Raw genomic sequence first — 14091 nt, forward strand, 5'->3', positions numbered from 1 at the left:
ACTTGTGCGTAAATGGCGCCAGTTCGGCCAGTTTTGTATAGACTTTCCTGTAGTAATGAAACGGTTCGGAAGGCACCAAAACATGAGTTTTTGATTGAATGGAGTGGATCAGGTGCGGTCGTTGCAAAAACGCAAACGCAACTTCATTTTGCGAACTTGTGAGTGAATAGCGCCAGTTTAGCCAAATTTGCATCGACTTTCATGCAGTAACGAAACGGTCCGAAACGCCCCAAAACATGAGTTTTGGATCCAACGGAGTGGATCAGGTCCATTCGTTGCGAAATCAGTTTTGCATCGACTTTTGTGCAGCAACGAAACAGTCCGAAACGCCCCAAAAAATGAGTTTTGGGTCCCATAGAGTGGATCTGGTGCGTTCGTAGCGAAAAATTCTAACGCAACTTTGTCTAGCGAACTTGTGCGTTAGTGGCACTAGTTCGGCCAGTTTTGCATCGACTTTCGTGCAGTAACGAAACAGTCCGAAATGCCCCAAAACATGAGTTTTGGGTCCAATGGAGTGGATCCGGTGCGTTTGTTGTGAAAATTTCCAAGGCAAGTTCATTTAGCGAACTTGGGCGTTAATAGCGCTAGTTCAGCCAGATTTGTATCGACTTTCGTGTAGTAACGAAACGGTCCGAAACGCACCAAAACATGAGTTTTGGATCCAATGGAGTGGATCCGATGCGTTCGTTGCGAAGTTTTCCAACGTAACTTCGATTAGCGAACTTGTGCGTTAATTGCTCCAGTTTGACAAGTTTTACATCGACTTTCGTGCAGTAAAGAAACGGCCCGAAACGCCTCAAAACACGAGTTTTGGGTCCAATGGAGTGAATCTGGTGCGTTCGTAGCGAAAAAATGCAACGCAACTTCGTCTAGCAAACTTGTGCGTTAATGGCACCAGTTCGGCCAGTTTTGCGTCGACTTTGGTGCAGTAACGAAACAGTCCAAAACGCCCCAAAACATGAGTTTTGGGTCAAATGGAGTGCACCAGGTGCGTTCGTTGCGAAAAATTTCGACGCAACTTCGTTAAGCGAACTTGTGCGTTAATGGCGCCAGTTCGGCCAGTTTTGCATCGACTTTCGTGCAGTAATGAAACGGTCCGAAACGCCCCAAAACATGAGTTTTGGCTCCAATGGAGTGGATCCAGTACGTTCGTTGCGAAAAATTCCAACGCAACTTTGTAAAGCGAACTTTTGCGTTAATGGCGATAGTTCAGCTTGTTTTGCATCGACTTTCATGCAGTAACAAAACGATACAAAACGCACCAAAACATGTGTTTCGGATCCAATGGAGTGGATCGGGTGCGTTTGTTGCGAAAAATTCTGACATCACTTTGTTTAGCGAGTTTTGCATCGACTTTCGTGCAGTAACGAAACGGTGCGAAACACCCCAAGACATGTGTTTCGGGTCCAATGGAGTGTATCGGGTGCGTGCGTTGCGAAAAATTCTGACGCGACTTTGTTTAGCGAACTTGTGCGATAATGGCACCAGTTCGGCCAGTTTTGCATCGACTTTCATGCAGTAACGAAACGGTCCGAAACACCCCAAAACATGAGTTTTGGGTCCAACGGAGTAGATCAGGTGCGTTCCTCGTGAAATTTTCTGATGTAACTTCGTTTAGCGAACTTGAGCGTAAATGGCGCCAGTTCGGCCAGTTTTGTATAGACTTTCCTGTAGTAATGAAACGGTTCGGAAGGCACCAAAACATGAGTTTTGGATTGAATGGAGTGGATCAGGTGCGGTCGTTGCAAAAAACGCAAACGCAACTTTATTTTGCGAACTTGTGAGTGAATAGCGCCAGTTTAGCCAGATTTGCATCGACTTTCAAGCAGTAACGAAACGGTCCGAAACGCCCCAAAACATGAGTTTTGGATCCAACGGAGTGCATCAGGTCCATTCGTTGCGAAATTTTTCGTCGTAACTTCATTTTGCGAACTTGTGCGTTAATGGCACAAGTTCGACCAGTTTTGCATCGACTTTTGTGCGGCAACGAAACGGTCCGAAATGCCCCAAAATATGAGTTTTGGGTCCCATAGAGTGGATGTGGTGCGTTCGTAGCGACAATGTGGCAGAACTGTCTGAATTATTCCGGCTCAAGTGCGGTAGTCATCGCTATACAGCCGATACTAACTCAATGCACTTCAAACGGAACAACCCATTGGTCTGTCGGGTCACCGCCCGATGCAACCACGGTTCAACAGGATCGAAGCAGGTTTACCTCACACGATGGCAAGTTTACAGTCGCACAACAACTCATCAACTTTTAATTCATAGAGTACTAAACATTATTACAAACCGGTTCAAACTTAAAGTAATAAACAAACATTGTTTAAAACGGCAAGCTAAGCATGCTTGTCAAGTTCACAGCGGAAGAGAAATTAACACGTGACTACACACGTTGCGAAGGTTGACACCACACTCAGCCCGAAGTATGGCATCATTCAGGAGGGTCACTGCCAGCCGGGGATGGATCCCACTCCATGGACCAGCCAAACGGAACAGAAGTTGGCCATGCGGAACTATCCGTGGTGTTTTCAAAGGTCATACCTGAAAAATAGACTAGCCAGACTGAGTACACTAATACTCAGCAAGACTTAACCGCTTCATGGTATACTTAGCCATGTAACTAGACTCATGAAGGCTTGAAATGATTCTGGGTTTAATTTCAGCTGAAAAGGAAACAAGAGTATGAGCTAACTTTCATATTTTAGCTTTCAGATTCTAGTTTCATTAACCATTCTAGGTAAGCACCTATACTAGACAAACAGGGTAGAGATTAACATCCATCCAGATTATTCCATAATGGTTACTGTTCTTACTCTATGTGGCAGAAGGAATAAGCAGTCTCAATCTCCGCGAGAAACGGACGATTCTGAATCGAATTTCACCCTAGCAAGGTAAACCTAACTCACACGCTTGGAACATCCAACGATAGTTCCGAAGCAACCGTTTGCCTTTCCTTCCGACTCGTGGAACAGGGCCACCACAAGCGACTGTAGGATCGTACGCACACCAATTGTGCAGGACATACGTCTGTAGCGCGACTACATGACCGTACTCCTGTCCGCTACGCGGAATGTACTCCCGCACATTGGTGCGTGAGAAAAACCAAAATACGAGTGGTGGGAGGTATGTCCACTCCTTGGGGCAATTGGTTACTAGGCTTACCGCTTTACCATATTTCGCGGCATGTGGCTAGTACTTTCAAACGCTTAGCCACCACTACCACACACTGCGACCTTATCAACTTTTATCAACACAGACGGGGTAACCTTCCGAGTCATGATACTGCACATGACCCCGTCCATCATTCTTATAGTGATTGCAGAATAGTAAACATTCAACTCCTATATCTCGCGAGTGACAGGAAATCACCCGACTTCTGCCGGTCCTATTAGCAGAGCATCTATGCAATAATAACTCAGGCGCAATACATAGGTTCCTAGTATCAATGCATCTAGGGTTCCATTTCAATGCCTAGACTTAATGCAAGATATAATATATAAGTATAAAATTGTAGTAAATTGAAATACTGGGTTATGCATCGGGGCTTGCCTTCTTGAGCAGGTTTAGGGTCAGTGGTGTCAGAGACTTCCGAACTTTGGTTCGGAGCTTTAGTTAGAGTCTCGATGACGCTCACTGGGTCTTCAGAAAACCCTGGCTCAGTTTCCGAGACTAACTCGTAGTCTCCGTCGTCGAGTGTCGTTGACTCTACATGATATGCAATGATTTGATTAGATGGTTCTCGAGTTAAGAGTTTTATTTCACAATAAAGTTGCAATCCAACAGGTTAATACACTCAAACTCATAAAACAAGAGGGTTAAATATAAACTCATTATTGGTATTCTAATCCAATTATCCCATTTAATTGAATTAGGTTAACAAGTTTGATTTTTAATTTGAGATTCATAAAGGCTATGGCCTTGAATTTTGGTGGATAAGCTTATTCCTAGTGGATAAGCTTATTATGAATTTTTCATAATTTTCTAAAAATAGACACTAGGTTATTTGAATTTAGTTCAAAGGTTAGGTTTAAATTCAAATTTTAGGTAAAAAATGTTATAAATTCCTGAAAAATTAAATAGCAACTAACTATCAATTTATTAACCTATGGTAAAAATATCTAAGCATGAAAAGTTTAGGAACATGTTTGAATAAATTTAAATCCTTTCAAACTTGATTTGCATAAAATTTAAAAGAACTTAAACTACAGAGCAGTACTGAGCATGAAATTTTTATACAAGCTTACTCATGACCTAAACAGACTACACACCAAAAATTAAAAGAAAATAAGCTTGTATGCAAAAGTTATGACCAAGATACTCTTTTGGCTAAAGTTTAAAATAAATCAAAAAGTATTTAATTTCAAACCAGACTTTATTAACAAAATTGTAGATTTATATTTCTAGATTCCAACAAAACTGGTTTGGTAATTTTTGAATTTTTCTACACATTCCTATGGATTTTACAAGTTGACAGCTAAGACTAATTAAGAAACTTGCAGAGAGGCCCTCAGGTTCTTGCACATTGGACCCTAACACGTAAACTTAGATTACAATTGGGTCCTTGCTGGGTCGAGACGGCGGCCGTGGCGCCTGACCGGCGTGTTCTCGCCGGCGGCGAGGGTTTGGCCGAGGGGAAACTGGTCCTATACGACCTACAGGACGGGGTGCACATGCCGGTGGGTGGTGGGCACAAAGGGAAGCGGTGGAGCAAGGTCGACGGCGAGGAATGGCGGCGGCCGTGACGGCGCGTCTGTGTTCCCGGCGAGGGGCCGGCGAACATGGAGGGATGGAGCGCGCACGAGCATCGTGGGGTCGTGGGGATGCTATCCCCGTACCTGGTTCGGTAAGAGGTGGGGCGGAAGGGGGTCGTCGATGGTGAGGCGGCTTGGGTTTTCACCGGCGGCGATGGCCGTGGCAGAACCAACCTGAATTATACTAGCTCAAGTACGTGAGTCCATTCCTGAGGGCTCCAACATGCTTCAAACGGTATAATCCCTTGGCCTGTCGCGTAACGTCCCGATAAACCACCGATACACAGGATCAAATAAGGTTACCTCACACGAAGGTGAGTCCAGAGATACAGTCACCATCATATTTTACATCACAAGGAATTATATTACAAGAGTTCCCAAAAGCAGTACAAAGTTTTAGGTTTAGAAAAACTATTACAAACTGTTAAAGCTACGGCTTTTGGCAGCGGAAAACATACGCGATGATTTACAACACGTCGTCAAGATGGATGTCATGCTAAGCCCTGGCACGACATCTCTCGGGATCATCAGTGTTGGCCGGGGACGGATCCCATTCCACGGACCAACCTTCTGGAAGAGCACAGGGCCATGACAGGGAAAGAGTAGGGTCTTCAAAGGCTTTACCTGAAAAACATAAAACTAGCAAGGCTGAGTATACTAATACTCAGCAAGGCTTACCCGTTCATGGTATACATAGCCATGTAACTAGACTTATGAAGGCTTTAGCTTTGGGTAGAGTTTTCAGCTGAAAAGCAACGAAGAGTAGATCCTTAATGTCAACTTTTAGCTTTCAAGTTCTATGTGATTATCCATTCTAGATAAGCACCTATAGCTACTCAAGCAAGGTAGAGCTCTTTACATCAATCCTCAGCATTACTCATCATATAATTGCTCTCGTTACTCTGTGTGATAAAGGGATCAAGCAGTCTCAATCATCGTGAGAAGCGGACAATTCTGAATCGAATTTAACCTTGCAAGGTAAACCTAACTCACACGCTTGGAACACCAAAGGGTCGTTCCGAAGCAACCGTTTGCCTTTCATTCCGACTCGTGGATCAGAGCCACCACAAGCGACTGCAGGACCATACGCACTTCCAAAGTGCAGGACGTACGTCTGTAGCGCGACTACAAAACCCATACTCCTGGTTGCCCTTGCAACACGTATTCCCACACGTCGAACATAAGTAACCAGAAGAAGCAAGATGAGTGGTGGGAGGTATGTCCACTCCTCGGGCCGATTGGCTACTAGGCTTACCGCTTACCATATTTCGCGGCATGTGGTTAGTACTTTCAAACGCTTAACCCCGATCGGCACACACCGCGACCTTAACCAATTTTAACAACACAGACGGGGTATCACCTCAACCATGATACCTTATATTCTTCCCGTCCGTCATCCTTATAGTGATTACAATAATGTAAACATTACAACTCCTATATCACGCGAGTGACAGGAAATCACCCGACTTCTACCGGTCCTATTAGCATAGCAGCTAGTCGAACTCATGTTCTAGTGTTCAACACATCGGTTCCTGGAATTATGCAACTAGGGTTTCAAGCAATTCCTAAGAACTTAATGCATAGAATATGTAGATAGATATAGATTGCAGTGTAATTAAAGTAGTGGGTTATGTCCGGGGCTTGCCTTTACTGGTGGGACTGAAGTCAGAAATGTCAATATCTTCCGAACTTTGGTTCGGGGCTTCAGTCAGTTCCTTGGTGACGTTTACTTGATCTTCATAACATCCTCCGTAAACTCTGGGGAGATCTCGCAGGTACCGTTGCCGAACGTAGTCGTATCTACATGCGATGCAACATTACATTTAAAGTGTGCACATATAACTATTTTACTTCACAACAAAGTTGCAATTCAACACTCATATAATACACTATTCATATAATAACTAAAAAGATCTGAACTAAACCTAGACAGAGCTATAGGGGAACAACCAATTAGAAACAGCTACTTGTTGAGGGTTACAACAGAGCTGATTGGAAAGAACGAGGGTTTAGCTGATTAACGAGTGCATCGGGTTCCTAGACGATCCATGAAAGTATCGATTACCTTGGTAGAAGGATGATTCCTAAACCAGTTGTCTTAACTGAGATGTGCTTACATGTTATCCTGGATAATTAGGTGTGGTTATATCGACTCGATTACGTCAGCACAACAATTGAGTGACGCATAGCCGAAAGGAGTGTGGTTAAGGGTATGTGATTGATAGGTATAAAACCGACCTCTCAGTCGATAGAAGTGTGTGGATAAGGATGGGGAAACTAGGGATCGATCGGCCATATTTGACCGATACGGAAAACGACTAGAATCGGCTTGGATCGGCCGATAGTAAGAACCTTAAGATTGTGTGTGCACCTCAAATTGATCGGCTATGTGATAGCCGATGTAGGACGGAACAACAGAATGTTACCGGCAGTAGCTGATACTAGAAAGATAACAACCGTTTCAGCTAACCAGCCGATGGTAGAAGCATCTCACCAGAAATGCATCGGCTGACAGTGGTTACGCAGAAACATCATAGACTTAAAGAAAACAGATACTAAGTGGCTGGGTTGATAACCTTCCACTGAAGTATAGCTGTTGAGACGTAGTGGCTAAGCAGCAGATACACACGGACTAACAAAGATCTTTATACGAAGAGAACTTTAAGGAAACTGCAATCAAGACGAGGATAACGTCTTGATGGCAGTGACATGAGCACTCGTGTGAAAAGATTTACTAGACATCACACATCCCTTCTGAAGATATACATCCTATGACTTACTGTTCAGCTATAACACAAGCATACAATACAAAGTATAACAAAACATTCATTCTCTAACACTTGACCTAGACCACACATCAAAGATTTCAACTCAAGATCACAACATAAAACTTGTAGAGTTTGACTTAGAGTTTCAAATAAAACTGATTTTACATTTTTATAAACTTCCTACAAAAATCTATGAAATGTAGAAGTTCATCGATTTGAAATACAGAAAGCTTTGGAAATTTTACAAAGAACACCCTAGAACTTTTTAAAACATAGCAATCAAGTCCCTGGTCCGGGAAAAACAGATAACAGGATGTTAACGACGATATCCCGGCAAAGGAATCGCCGGCATTAAGAAGATTCAATAGGTTAGGGCAAACCTTGAGGTAATTTCGGATGTGGAGGAAAAACGGGTAAAAGGTGAATTCCCGTGGCGAACAGGATCGGCGAAGAGAAAAGCTCGACGATGACGAGATTCCGTGGGTGACGAAGAAGTTCGTCGGGGATTGCAGTGGTAGAGAATGGCCGAAGGGGTAATCCCTGCGGTCATTTGTGGTCTTGCTCGGCGATCGACGAGGGATAGGAGCTGCTGGATGTCGTGGACCCCTGGGACGAGACGACAGAGCCGAATTGGTTCGCTAGGATAACTCCTCCGCGAACCTCCCGAGTCCAACTGCTCACGAGCTAAGCCTTCTTTTGCTCACGCACGTGTGCCACTGAAATACGGTCGGCACACCCGCGCAGCTTCTCTTTCCGATCTCGCCGCGCCATATTTGCCACCTCTGCCTCTGCGCGTGACTTCCCTACACACCCTGTACATTGCGCAATTGCTCGTCGTTGTCCTGCACAGCTCCTCCTCTTTCTCCTGTTGCCGGTCCTGCGCTTGCTTCGGCCTTGCCGCGTCGCAGGTCCCTCCGCGGCCGTCCTCGCCAAGCTACCGCCGTGCGCAGCCTCGTTGTCCTCCGTGCGGGTCCGCCCCGAGCCGCCATGCCTCATCTCCATCCGCGCACGCCCGAACCGCGCGCGTCCTTGGCTTGGATCGCGCTGCTGCTCACGCGTCTGAATCCGCCCTGCATGCCACTGCTCGCTCCGGACCGTAAACGCACGCCTGCACTGGCCCAACGCCTTGGCTCCGTTCCGCTAGTGGCGGACCGTCCGCGATGTCCATGCGGACCGTCCGCGATGAAGTTCCACTGCGGACATGAACTCTGCAGAGCCTCTGGTGATCAATCCTGATGACCGGCGGACCGTCCGCCTCTTAACCGCGGACCGTCCGCTTCGTAACACTGCTGCCTCTGGTGATCAGTTCACATGACACGCGGACCGTCCGCCACGTACCCGCGGACAGTCCGCTCCATAACTTCTGCGGCCCAAAATAAGTTGCAGTGCCTCTGGTGAACAAATCTCATGAACCGCGGACCGTCCGCCTCTTACCCGCGGACCGTCCGCTCTACCAAATTTCAATCTGTTCAGAATTCAGCCAATTTTCACAATTCCAATTTCAACATGGGATCATTGCTCATATAAAAATCTAAAAATCTCAAATGTTGCATGAAAACCTTCCAAACTCTCATATGAGCAAGTTGTAACAAAAATTCAAAATAAATCGAGTGAAATCATGAAAAGTCATAAACGGCTCAAAAATCCCTTAAAAAAATTCAGAAAAATGAAAAAAAGAAAACATGGAAAAACCATCTGCCACTTGTGCTAGTTTTCAAGCCACATTTGAGAAGTCAATGATGTTTAACTCATTTCTCAACTTGCAAAACCGAGATTCATCCAAGGGCTTAGTAAATATATCGGCTAATTGATTATCCGTGCCAATACCATCAATCTTGATATCACCCTTGTTCACATGATCTCTAAGGAAATGATGGCGGATATCAATATGCTTGGTTCTTGAATGTTGAACCGGGTTAGTAGCAATCTTCACGACACTTTCATTATCACACAACAAGAGAATTTCATCAAAATTCACACCATAGTCAAGAAGAGTTTGCTTCATCCATAACAATTGTGCACAACAACTTCCGACCGAAATATATTCCGCTTCTGCGGTTGAAAGAGCCACGGAATTTTGTTTCTTTGAAGACCAAGAGACAAGAGACCTTCCAAGAAATTGACAACCACCGGAAGTGCTCTTCCTATCAACCTTGCACCCCGCATAGTCCGAATCCGAGAATCCAACCAAATCAAAGTGAGCACCCTTAGGATACCATAAACCAATATTAGGAGTATATTTCAAGTATCTCAAAATCCTTTTGACGGCGGTCAAATGACATTCTCTAGGTGCGGCTTGAAATCGTGCACACATGCAAACACTAAACATGATATCGGGCCTAGATGCGGTCAAATAAAGCAAACTACCAATCATAGAACGGTAAAGCTTTTGATCAACCGGATTACCTCCCTCATCTAGATCGAGATGCCCATTTGTGGCCATAGGAGTCTTGATTGGTTTTGCATCTTCCATACCAAATTTCTTCAAGATATCCTTCACATACTTTGATTGACACACAAAGGTGCCTTCCTTGAGTTGCTTGATTTGAAGTCCAAGAAAGAAACTCAATTCACCGATCATGGACATCTCAAATTCCCTAGACATCATTTCACCGAATTCTTCACAAAAACTTGGGTTAGTTGAACCAAAAATAATGTCATCAACATAAATTTGACAAACAAACAAATCCTTACCAATGGTTTTAGTGAACAAGGTAGTGTCAACCTTACCAATTTTGAATCCCTTGGAAATAAGAAAGTCTCTCAATCTTTCATACCAAGCTCGTGGAGCTTGCTTCAAACCATAAAGAGCTTTAGAGAGCTTATATACATGATTTGGCTTCTTGGGATCTTCAAAACCGGGAGGTTGCTCAACAAAAATAAGTTCACTAATTTTGCCATTTAAGAAAGCACTTTTCACATCCATTTGAAAAAGTTTTATGTTGTGAGAGCAAGCATAAGCTAATAAGATTCTAATAGCTTCTAGTCTAGCAACGTGGGCAAAAGTTTCACCGAAATCCAAACCTTCGACTTGAGTGAAGCCTTGAGCCACCAATCTTGCTTTGTTTCTCACAACCACTCCATCTTCATTTTGCTTGTTTCTAAAAACCCATTTAGTGCCAATAACATTATAATTTCTAGGCCTCTCAACTAGGTCCCAAACTTGATTCCGGGTAAAATTATTCAATTCTTCATGCATAGCATTTACCCAATCCGGATCTCTCAAAGCATCATCTACACGGTCAGGTTCAAGAAAAGATACAAAAGAATAATGTTCACAAAATGAAGCAATGCAAGATCGAGTTTGGACACCCTTACTAATATCACCCATAATTTGATCCACGGGGTGATCCTTTGCAAGAATATGATGAGTTCTTTGAAGAGCGATGGGTTCTTGAGTTGATGAAGAAGGTGTACTTGATGTACCAACTTGATCTTGTACTTGAGAATCATCATTACTAGAATCTTGTACTATTTGTTGTGCTTGATCATTTGAGGTAGAGGTTGAAGGATTAACTCTAATAGAGATAGAATGACCATCATCACTTTCATCTTCTTCTCTTGGTCTAACATCACCAATTGACATATTTTTCATTGCATTTCTTAAACCATCACTTCTCACATCATCAAGATTTTCTTGTTCATTATGAGACCCATTTGTTTCATCAAATTCAACATCATATGCTTCTTCAACAATACCATGTGATTTGTTGTAGACCCGATAAGCCTTGCTACAAGATAAATACCCAAGAAGAAAACCCTCATCACATTTGCTTTGGAACTTTGATAACCGAGTTCCCTTCTTGAGAATATAGCATTTGCAACCAAATACTCTAAAATATGATATATTTGGTTTCCTTCCAATAAGCAACTCATATGGGGTCTTGTTATGGAATCTATGGCAATACAATCTATTAGACGCATGACAAGCCGTGTTGATTGCTTCGGCCCAAAAACTATCGGAAACATTGTACTCAGAAAGCATTGATCTTGCCATGTCAATCAAGGTTCTATTTTTCCGCTCAACAAGACCATTTTGTTCCGGAGTGTACTTGGTTGAAAATTCATGCTTGATTCCTTTCTCATCACACCATTCTTCAACTCTTGTATTTTTAAATTCACTTCCGTTGTCACTCCTCACTTTCTTCACCTTGAGTTCAAATTCATTTTCGGCCCTTGTCAAGAATTTTTTGAATGTGTCATAAGTATCGGCTTTGTCATGAAGAAAGAAAACCCAAGTATACCTTGAGTGATCATCCACTACCACAAGACAATAGCAATTTCCACCATTACTTCTATAAGTAGTAGGACCAAATAAATCAATATGCAATAATTCCAATGGTCTCTCGGTTGACATGACACTCTTAGTTGGATGAGCATTTGCAACTTGCTTCCCGGCTTGACATGCACTACATAACTTATCTTTCTCAAACTTCACATTCTTCAAGCCAACTACTAAATCATGTTTTATGAGACGGTTGAGTTGTTTCATGCCAACATGACCAAGTCTTCTATGCCATAACCAACCCAAAGATGATTGAGTGAACAAACATGTAGACAAGTTGGCCTCTTTAGTAGCAAAATCCACAAGATATACATCCTCATATCTAAATCCTGTAAAGATGTGATTTTTTCCATCCAAGCTAGTCACAACTACATCATCTTTAGTGAAACTACATTTATATCCAAAATCACAAAGTTGAGTGACCACTAAGAGATTAAACTTGAGAGAATCAACCAACAATACTTTTGAAAGAGAATGATCACTTGAGATTGAAATTGTACTAACTCCTTTGACTTTGCCTCGGCTATTGTCACCAAAAATAATATCACTATAGCCATCCACATTCTCATCTAGAGAGGAAAACATCATTGGATCTCCGGTCATGTGTTGAGTGCATCCACTATCAAGTACCCAATGTCTTCCTCCGGACTTGTAGTTTACCTACAATAAAGAGATAACTCTTTTAGGTACCCAAACTTTCTTGGGTCCTTTAACGTTAGCAACCAAGACTTTTGGTACCCAAATGGCATTCTTTTTAGCACCATCTATAGGTATTCCAACAAATTTTTCACTAACATTGCCATTTGAATTTCTCATAAGAATGTAACTTGAATCAAAGGATATGACTTTCATGTTGGTGCAATTCTTCTCAACATGACCAACCTTCTTGCATTTTTCACAATATGACTTACCACTACTCTTCACAAAAGTAGTTTTGGTTTGCACAAAAACCTTCTTCCCTTTCTTAGGAATGTATCCAAACCCTTGCTTGTTCAAAGTGAACTTTTGACTTGCTCAACAATGATTAAACATGGCTCTACTATCATAGCACTTTCTCAAATCATTAGTCAAGCAAGTAACCTCTTTCTTTAACAAATCATTTTCCATAATGAGAGATTCATTGCAAGATTAGTCATCAATTTTGATGCAAAAAGAACTAGTAGAACTAGAACCACAAGGTTTATCATCAATTAAGTCACAACTCACACCAATGCTCAATGTTGCTTTTCTTTCATGATTAAGTAGGGCATTGTGAGCTTCCTCAAGCTTCTCATGAGTTTCTTTGAGATTCTTATGTGAAGTCTTTAGCTCCTCATAGGAATCTTGAAGAGAAGAAAACTTCAACTTCAATTCTTTTAACTTTGCCTTTTCTTTAGTCATGAATTCATCGGCATCATTGAGCATTTCAACAAGATCATCATATGAAAGTTCATCAAGTTCATCATCTTGTTGTACCTTTGCACCACCCTATGCCATAAGGCAATGTGGTGTGGAGAAGAGAGATGGAGCCTCCTTGATGGCGATCCCGGCAACTCCCTTGGATGGCTTGTCATCATCATCATCATCATCATCGGAGCTTGCATCGGAATCCCACTCAACAAAATAAGCTTGACCATTCTTCTTCTTCTTGATGAACTTCTTCTTCTTCTTTTCATCATTTTTCTTGTCTTTCTTGTTCTTGTCATCTTTCTTATTTGGACAATTTACACTAATATGACCCATTTCACCGCATTGGAAACAAGTCTTGTCCATAAAAGGATTTTTTCTTGATGATTGACCTTTCTTGCCAAAGTTCTTCTTGCTCATCATTCTATTGAATCTCTTGACAAAGAGAGCCATCTCTTCATCCGATTCTTCTTCTTGGCACTCACTTTCTTCTTCCTTTTTGCTATCTTGAGCTTTGAATGCCACACTTTTCTTTTTCATATCAATTTCTCCCCCATGAGCTTCATCTTGAGATTTCTTGAACATGTCATGAGTGAGAACTTCTCCCAATATTTGTGTGGGAGTTGCGGTCTTCACATTTGACCTTACAAGCAAGGTCACAATTGTATCATATCTTTCCGGAAGGCATCTAAGAAATTTGTGGTTGAAATCCGCATCCGGTACCTCAAATCCAAGTCCCTTGAGGTCATTCACAATGTCATTTAGCCGGTTGAACATCTTGGCTATACTCTCATCCTTCTTCATGGTAAATTCACTAAAATTGCCCTTAAGCAAGTATAACTTGGCCTCTTTCACACTTGATGTGCCCTCATGAATTTCCATGAGCTTTTCCCATATG

Source organism: Panicum hallii, chromosome 2 (genome assembly GCF_002211085.1).
Source record: "Panicum hallii strain FIL2 chromosome 2, PHallii_v3.1, whole genome shotgun sequence".
Classification (NCBI taxonomy): Eukaryota; Viridiplantae; Streptophyta; class Magnoliopsida; order Poales; family Poaceae; genus Panicum; species Panicum hallii.